Source organism: Selaginella moellendorffii, unplaced genomic scaffold (assembly GCF_000143415.4).
Source record: "Selaginella moellendorffii unplaced genomic scaffold, v1.0 SELMOscaffold_33, whole genome shotgun sequence".
NCBI classification, from domain to species: Eukaryota; Viridiplantae; Streptophyta; class Lycopodiopsida; order Selaginellales; family Selaginellaceae; genus Selaginella; species Selaginella moellendorffii.
In genome coordinates this window covers 1,541,400-1,550,566 of record NW_003314294.1, presented here as the reverse complement: position 1 = coordinate 1,550,566, position 9,167 = coordinate 1,541,400, and the positions used below count along the sequence as shown (strand labels likewise).

At 45.0% G+C, this 9,167-nt stretch overlaps 1 long non-coding RNA gene across 3 annotated transcripts; it reads left to right on the top strand.

The window, feature by feature from the left end:
* The first annotated feature begins 388 nt into the window (after window positions 1-388).
* Window positions 389-1,580, top strand: LOC112348865. 3 transcript variants are annotated; one of them, XR_002993200.1, is made up of 4 exons: window positions 389-724; window positions 777-979; window positions 1,067-1,311; window positions 1,355-1,580. It is a non-coding gene; the product is annotated as an uncharacterized LOC112348865 (long non-coding RNA). The 3 variants fall into 3 exon arrangements; XR_002993201.1 differs by having other exon boundaries at window positions 1,058-1,311; XR_002993199.1 differs by having other exon boundaries at window positions 1,031-1,311.
* Window positions 1,581-9,167: the final 7,587 nt, after the last annotated feature.

Genomic DNA, 9,167 nt, shown 5'->3' with positions numbered 1-9,167 from the left:
CTCACGGATGATAATGACTGTCTTCTCATTCTTCTCCCAGTCGTGTCATGCTTTGGCCTCTCTTAGCCACGTTCTGCCCAGCAACAAATGGTAGGGAGTTTTAGCCGTGGACATTTTCAGGACTGCTAGTGAAAGCTTCAACATATTCCGTTGATGTTGATTTTCACTCCGGCACAATCCCAACCGGATGCACCTAGGAATGGGGCCATCTCCAGTGCCCCTGGTCCCAGTGTCTTGAACATTTCCTCTTCTTGTATTGACTTCCGAACCTCCATCAATAGGTATATCACCGACTTCATTCCTTTCGATATAGTCGGTACTTTCTCATCCCAGTCAGCTTTGTCCTTTGAGATTGTTACCTTGTTATCTTCTAAGGGTCTCACAGGTTTCCCCAACTCAATGGCATTTGCAACCTGCACTTTGAGGTGCAGAGCTAACACAAGCAATTCCCCCAGACTGAGTTGCAGGGAGTTTTGCAACAGCACCGCCACAATTTGTTCTCCCAGTGGTGTTGTTTTTGGTGGTGGGTTACTCTCAGGCTCTGTCAAGTTAATGAGAGGAGTCTGTTCACTTTAAGGGATGAGGAAGGATTTGACCCGGAAGATGAAGATAAGGCAAAGACAGCAATCCTTTCCAAGCTAGTGGATGTGATCTTGATGAGGGTAAGGAATCTTTCTGCTCAACAGATCTGGATCTACCTCATAAATCACTACGGGCCTCCAAGGTCAGCATGATCGAAACTGCAATCAAGGAACTGAATTCAAGATTGGTGACAGTTTTGAAGATCTGGTGGACAAGCTGCAGGAGCATTGGGATGACCTGGAAGGCTGCGCTGTGGGATTCTCTGAAGCATGCAAGATTGATGCTCTTTGTGAATGTTTTGATGACAGAGTTTTCACAGAAATCGTCACGGCAGTGAGGGTAGCAGCCACAATGTTCGAACATGCTGAAACTCTTCTCCGCTCAGAGCTCACATAGTGTAAGTTCTTGGCAGAGAACGGATCAGGTTCTCATGTCAATGCTTTGTCAGCGAGAGTTGAGGCAAGGGTTGAAGAAGCTTCTGCAGATGGCCATGGTCGAAGGTGAGGGTGCGGCGAGGACGTGGACACAGAATTCAAGGACGCCCAAGCAGTAGTCAAGGAAGCTTACAAAGTGATGGAACTGACAATCTTGGAGCTCGTCGTGCTTCAACATGCTATGGCTGTGGATTGGAAGGGCATCTCAAGAAAGATTGTTGAGTTCTGCAGTGAGATTACAGCAAATTTTGCAGGTTCAGCTCAAATAGAACAGCAGGAGACAGTCACAGACGAGGTAACCAGAGCTGAATCCTCTTGCACACTAACACTTAATTCAGGATGTGAAAAACACCTGATAGAGGATGAGCAAGCGTTCTCCAAGCTCAAGCGCTCACTAGCAGGTCGAGTTCGAGTTTGAAATGGTGGAGTTGTTGAAGTCTCTGGAAATGGTGATGCAGTGGTGCAAGTTGGTTCGAAGAGCTTGCCTTTGAATAATGGGTGGTTTGTCCCACAACTTGTCAAGAACTTAGTTTCAATAGTTAAGTTTACTTATGCTGGGATGAACATTCTGTTTAAACTCTAAGAAATTTAAGATCTCTTCAAACGGCAAAATAAAATTTTTTAGTCCTAACCTTTATGAAGTTCAGAGCTCTTCGGTTGCAAGCAGTGCAGGAGATGCCCATCATGGGGATTTTGATGGGCAACTACGTTTCTCACTACAGATGCCCAAATGTGGCATGAGCGTTTGGGGCAAGTCAGCCTCTCAACACTTAGGGCGATGCACAGGGAGCAGCTCGTGGAGGGACTTTCTAGAGTGACAGGCCAACCCAGGCTGCATCACAGCTGTGTCTTGGGAAAGCTCACGCGATGGTTGTATCCTTCTTCAACGTCTGCAAATTTACAAGTCTTAGAACTCGTCCACACTGATCTTTGTGGTCCAATGCGGACTTGGAGCAAATCCGGCAAGCGCTACTTCATGACTTTCGTGGATGACTTCAGGCATAGGTGTGAGGTGTATTTCCTCAAGGAAAAGGCATATGAAATTCATGCCTTTCGGGATTTCCTCTCCTTCGCAACCAATCAAACAGAACACAGCCTGAAGATTCTCATATCAGACTCTGGAGGAGAGCATCTATCACATGCCTTTGCTGATATTTGCTCTGAGAAAGGCATCATTCACCAGAGGACTTGTCCAGACACTCCTCAGCAAAATGGAGTCGCCAAACGAAAGAACCTGAATATCATGAACACAGTCTGCTGCTTGCTCGAAGATTCAGGATTCCTGCTAAGCTTCTGGTCTGACATTGTCCTCATGGCTGTTCAGGTTCAGAATCTCTCGACAAAACCTGGAAAAATTCCGGAGGAGGTCTGGACCAGAAGAAAGCAGGACATCAGCAGACTGAGGAAGTTCGGTTGCCTCGCTTTTGTTCGATTGATTGGAGGTGGAAAGCTTGACACACGAAGTTCAGCCTGCTATGTCCTAGGCTATAAACCTGGCATGAAGGGCTGGCGATTTTACAATCCGGAGAGTAAGCGAGTTTTCACAAGTTCTGATGATGTGTTTGATGAATGCGATGTCTACAAAACGAGACATCAACTGGATCCAGCAACTTCAACCTTGGGAGCCAGAAGACTGGAACTGGGAGCTGTACTTTGACGAAGAGATGACAGTCATCACGAGGAGAATGATCCACTGGAGGTTTTCTCACAGCATGAGGTTGGTGAGTTCCTCCAAGAGACACCAGCGGATCTAGTGCTCGAGCAACAAGCAGGTTCGTCACGCGTGCCAGAAGTTGACAGGACTTGCCATTTGATCCTCTCCGCTATGGTCGGAATCAAGAAGGCAAATCCACCCGAACCCGTCTGTGAGCTTTGACGGCCCTGACAAACGAAGAAGAAGCATACACGCCATCAACATATGAAGAATCGAGCACCTCACCAGCGAGCAAATACTGGGAGCGAGTGATGAATGAAGAAGTTCAATCTCACAACGACCGCCTCATGTACTTGCTCGTTCATCCTCATCCTGATCGCAAAATTGTAAGCGGATGATGGATCAACAAACTCATGTGGCGGGATGGCAAGATTAAGCAATACAAAGCTCGGTATGTTTCTCAAGGTTTCTCACAAATTCTCGGGATTGATTTTCAAGAAACCTTCTCTCCCATCGTCAAGTCAACGAGCATTCGTATTCTGGCAGCATTAGCAGCTCAGTTCAACCTCAAACTCCACGTCAAAACTGATCCTTAACTCTGGACTTGACGAGAAAATTTATGGCCACCCCCAGGTTTTATGGAACACAACAAAGATGGACACGAGTTAGTTTGGAGAGCTATCTACAGGCTAAAACAGATGGCGAGGCAGTGGTACTATCGATCAACACCTCAGAAGTTCTGGATTCACCAAGCTGGAGTTGGATGGGAACCTCTATGTGATGAAAGATAGTGGCAATATTCACATTGATGGCAGTTTATATCGATGATTGCCTGCTGGTTGAAAATAGCAATGACCTCATCAATCGAGTGAAGCAGATTTTGCAGCAGCGACTGATCTCGGTGAAGCTTCTAGAGTCCTTTGCATTGAATTCACTCGCAACATAGATTCAGGCCTTCTGAAGTTCACCCAATCCAACTACACACAACGTCTGCTTCAACAATTCAACATGTCCAATAGTCGACCAGTTTCCACACTAGCTTTTTCAGATGCTGATTGGGCAGGGGATCTGGAGACAAGGAAATCAACGTCAGGAGTCTGTTGCTTGCTTGCCGGTGGTTCTGTAGCATAGTTCAGCAAGAAACAATTCAACATTGCACTATCGAGCGCTGAAGCAGAGAATTTGGCAGCAACATTGGTAGCAAAAGAGATTGTTTGGCTGTGATGACTACTCAATGAACTGAAGCAGGAACAGAAGAGTTCAACAACACTCTACTGTGACAACAAAAGTGCAATCGCCATCAGCAAAAATCTTGTTCTTCATTCCAGAACCAAACACATCAATACTCAGTAGCACTTCATCCGCCAATGCGTTGCAGATGGAGACATACAACTCGAGCATGGTCCATCCTCTGATCAAATCGCAGATATCTTCACCAAACCACTTCCTGTCAGACTCTTCTTCAAGCTTCGTCTGCTGCTTGGCGTCTCAGCTTGAGGGGGAGTGTTGGAGATCTCATATGATCTCTCAGGATCCTAACCACTTAGGCTTCCGTATAAAAGGTTTCATATGATTAATCCATAACGAATTTTTCCATCATCATGGTGAAGACAATGGTGTAGGTTAGGCTCTCAGAACTTTGTTGACGAATTATGTTGCAGCACAACGTTGAGGTATCGATCAAAACATTTCTTTCATTTTTCATTCATTTTTTAATCGATCAAGAAGATGCGGAAAGGATACGGACGAGTGAGCTGGAAAAGTGTTTTGGGAAGATGGGAGATGATGTTTTGAAGAAGAACAGGAAGCTGATTGAGCAGGGGGATTCTGAACAGCAGCAGGAAAACAAGATTAAGCAAGATTAAGTCAAGGAAAACAAGGTGGCGAGCTGGTATGGTTAGTATGGCAGGAAATTTGAAATTTTAGGATGAAATCAATTTCCTTTGTGATAATCAGTTTTATTTGCAGTTTTTGAGCTAAGATGTAAAATTTAGGTGAGATTTTGTGGGCATATACCATAAGAATATACACTTTGGTGACTTAAGTAATACTGAACCAGGAGGCTTGAGTTGAGTTCGGATTTTTCTGGTTAGGTGCCCATTTGTGAATGGGTCCATTGTCATCATCACACCTCATCTTTGACTTTCCAGAGAGCAATCGTCACACCTATCATCTTTGACTTTCCAAATGTTTGAAGACTAGATAACTACGCAACTTCAAGTAGTAGTTCTAGTGTGAAACACTACTACTAGCTAATGTATATATAGATGATTGACCCATTGGCTTCAACACACATTCAAAATTTTCTCCTTCTTTTCAGCTTGAACAGTCGGCTCTATGGCAGCCAAATTAGTGGGTTTGGTTTACTTCATATTGATGTTCTCTGCAGCAAAAGGCAGTGGGCTTTTTGCATACTGGGAGAACGAGGATTGTTCCGCCACTAACAATAACAGGATTTTCTATGGCAATTGTGGATGTACAAACTTCGATATCGATTATCGTGATGGTTATGAATTCTTCTACAACCGAAACGAAGTGACATATTTATATAATAATCTCAATTGTCAAGGCAATCCTGTTACTACACTTGCCCAGTATCAAAAGGATTGCCGTGATTTTGGCTGGAAGAGCATCCGCATATCTTGTAATGGCTTCTGATATAATTAATGATCAATTTTGTATGCACAAGAGAATATAATAAGAAGAATTCGGTGAGTTAAATTTCTCAAGTCTCAAGCCGCGAGCAGACCACCTTGCCCTAATCGAAAGAACTCGAGCAGCAATAGGCGCCGCGGCCATGCCCCCCAAATCTGGAATCCCTAAATTTTAGTCTCAGACTTGAAAAAATTAGGAATATTCGTAAACATATTCCATTTGTGATGATGATTTTCTGTTTTTTCGAAAACATATTTTAAAACAAGCTCATGGTTGTTTTCGAGAGAAAGTGTTGCACAATCTAAATTTTTTCGACTTAAATGTTTTGATGGGACCTCCTGTATGCTCCGAAGAAATGTCGGACTCAATGCAAAAAAGAGTTATTTACTGCAGCTCACCACACTGATCGGACCTTTAGGGTTCTTCATTTCTTGCTTAAACATTCACTGACAGAAGCTTTTTCAAGTTTACCATCTGATCTTTCTGCAGGGTCACAGTCACGCCCATATCTCCTGCCTTTGACCCCGGAATCACTCGAATCACGCCTTCCATGTGGGATCCAATCGGCCCAGCAAAACTGGGATGTCCAAATCCAAAATCGACATCGTTCCACGGCAGTCCTGACCACCCCGTTATGAGAACATTAGGATCGTATCCAGACGCGCCCATCCTGCTTCCCCCGGCCGTGTTGGGCTTCAGATTCTTGGAAACGTAATCCACCGCCGAAATCATATGCTGCTTGTTGTCGGTTTTCTTCAAACTCGCCTTGACAATCCCCGCTGCGTAGCTCAGAGGTTTGCGAATCAGATCTTCAGATGCAATGGCATCCGTTGCGGCAGGAAACACTACATTCCAACGAAGCTATCAGGAACTCCCAGCGTTTTCCTTCCGTTGATCGGGCAAAGAAGAACCGTTCTAGGGTTACAGGTTGTACCGCGAGCGACTGTCACTGATCTCCACAAACTCTTCCCATGAATCCTTCACCACGCACTTGCCTGCATCACAAGGCGTTCAACTCAAAGTGAAGTCAACTCTGGTCAACTCACGTCCCGGGGGAAGTGGACTGGGAAAGCGGGTGACGGGATACTCTTTGTGTTCGAAGGAAGGCTGGCTATGGATGTTAGGCATGGGCATGGAACGGTCGTGAACGGGTTTAGTCAACCATGGTAAACCTCTGGTTGACCGACCCCAGCTATTGAGAAGTGTGACGAATCCATGCGCGTCTGTGACATAGTGATGCCTTCCCAAACCAAGCGCAAGGCCCCCGCAGCAAAAGAAAATCTTTCAGCATTGATTCAAGCAGATCAGAGACTTACTTGAACATGAAGAAGTTAACGTGCTGGAGGCAACGACATTGAGAGCGGCATGAGTTCTTCCAGAGTGCCATGATCCCGCTCCAGATGATCTTTCAGCTTGTCATCGGCGTTCGCCTCCACAAAGACGACGCCTTCGTTTTTGAAGCTGATGCGATACTCCGGCTGCTTACATGAGGATCGTTTTTGGAGCTGATTCGTCCCGCCCATTCTCGGTAGTAGCCTAGCAGCCCAGAAAGGCTGTGTTTGAGCTTCTCAGTTGATCCTTGCGGCGCTTGAGTGTAGGTCAGCACTACCGGCTCGACGATTCTGGGAACAATGGTGTCTATGGGGTGAGAAACACATGATTCAGAGTGGGATCTGTAGTTGGAGTTGTGATTCTTGAAAAGATCAAGTTGGGGGTCAGCTTCTCAATTCGGAATGACATGCCAATAGTTATTGTTTCATTCAACAGACAGTGAAGACTGTTTGATATGACTGGAAAAGCCTTAATAGGGAGCTAATCAATACTCAGGAAATGAGCTGTATGGGCTCTGCTGCGATTTTTAAATGCTGACAGTTTTCGGCACGACAAAAATTGTTTAGTCCCAACCTGTTTACGACGTGCCAGTGGAAGCAGTGTTAGTTGAAGTGAGAAACACGTTATTCGTGATTCGGAGGATCTGCAGTGATTCTTGGAAAGATCAAGCTGGGGGTCAGCTTCTCAATTGCACATTGCAAACTATTTATGGGGGAGCTGAAGAATCTGAAGCAGTTGAGTTCAGTGGGATTTTGCAAGTATGTCCGGAATGCCCAGCTGAATTACAGACTTGAGCACAAATGGAGTGGAGAGAGCATTTGTGAGGGCAAGGATTGGCTCTGCACCTTCCACTGTAGGAATTCATGACAGACAATGCTTATAATGTAGAAAGTCAGTGCATAAAGTCAGATTCAACTTCTGACAAAGAGTTGACTTTTTTAAAAATATAAATAAATATTAATGTATTACAAAAAACCAGTTATTAGATAGATAATGGTTATGGTCCCTACTAACCATTGGACTTTCATGGATTCATGAGTGAGAAATGAGAAATGAAGAAGGGAAGAACTGCTGAGTTCAGTGGGAATTGCGAATATTACATATAAGCATTTGCCTATGATCAAAGAAGGCGTTGTTGAAGCGTACAAAACAGCACAGACTTGATGCAAAATTTAAAATGCCTCGAATAAATATTTGCTTCAGAAATTAGGTTTTCTTTCCACTTATATGTCACATGACCGACAAACTTCCATGTGAACACCTGGATGACGTGATTGGCGAGGAGGACGTTGCTGGCAAGCCCATTTTCAGCAATGTGTGTCATGTGAGGCGACTAGTGCTGTTCTTCCCTTGCGCAAGAGCGACATAGGCCGCACAATCTAGCGGCCCTTTCCCTTTCTGATCATCCAGGCGGGAGACTACCTGCTGGAGAAGATGGACCTGGATGTGCTGCTTCTTTGTACCATTAGAGAATATCGCATCACCCATTTCTAGGTTCTTTGTTTCTTGCCCCCATTTGAACTTCTTGGCGCGACAGATCCGAAAACAACCGAGAACGACCGAAATGTTCAAAGATCTTAAGAACCCTAATTTGAATCCTGGTTTCAGGGCTTTGCATTTTAGAATTGGTGGCTCTCCTATAACCAATTTCTTGACCGGAGATTCAGCAGAAAGATAACTGCATCACTAAATGGGCATATGAGATTAAAGTTAAATAATCTCCATTAACGTTGGAGGCTGACAACATGATTAACAGGATCCACTTTGAAGGTACTATTTCTAACATCAGTTTTAGATTTGCAATCTCAGGGAAAGGCTTCTGTCGAGCCATACGAGGCTTCTAGTCTGATCATCAGCAATTTTTTGGGAGCAGGAACATTGGACTTTCGTGAAGAAGGGCGAGTTCACGTCATTGTCATGTCATGAGCTTCACGTGTGCTTTCTTCACATTTCCGATGCTAGAGTACCCCACAATAATAATAGTACCAGCCAGATATGCATAGGTGATGGCTCGGCGATTTCAACGCCAGAACTGAGAACTCGCAAGCACTCTAGCACAGCACCTCCGCAAACGAACTACGTGGATACGATCATGACAAGACCGTCTCTTCGACACAACGAGCAAAGTTCTCACATTCTGCACAACATCCCACCTATTAGTTCTTAACAGCTCCAGACAATGGCCGCTCACAGAAGGTCATACATGCTTCTCACACAATGGTGAAAGAAGCACTAGCGATATTGTGCTAGTCAGCCACTCAGAGCCCGAACTGATTCAGGATCTCATGCTTAGTCCAAAGAGTGTACATACCGGACCACTGCCCAATCAGCTTTACACTCAGACTTCGGAAACGGGAAATGCTCCTTGGACAGATCCACAACCTTCCTATCGCCTTCCACACGAAGGAAACACAATACCGAGGCAGGGTTCATGCTACATGGATGGGAAAAGCCTCCCACTGGCCTGTTTGGGAGAGCATGCAAGTCTGCTCGTGTTTGGGACACACTTA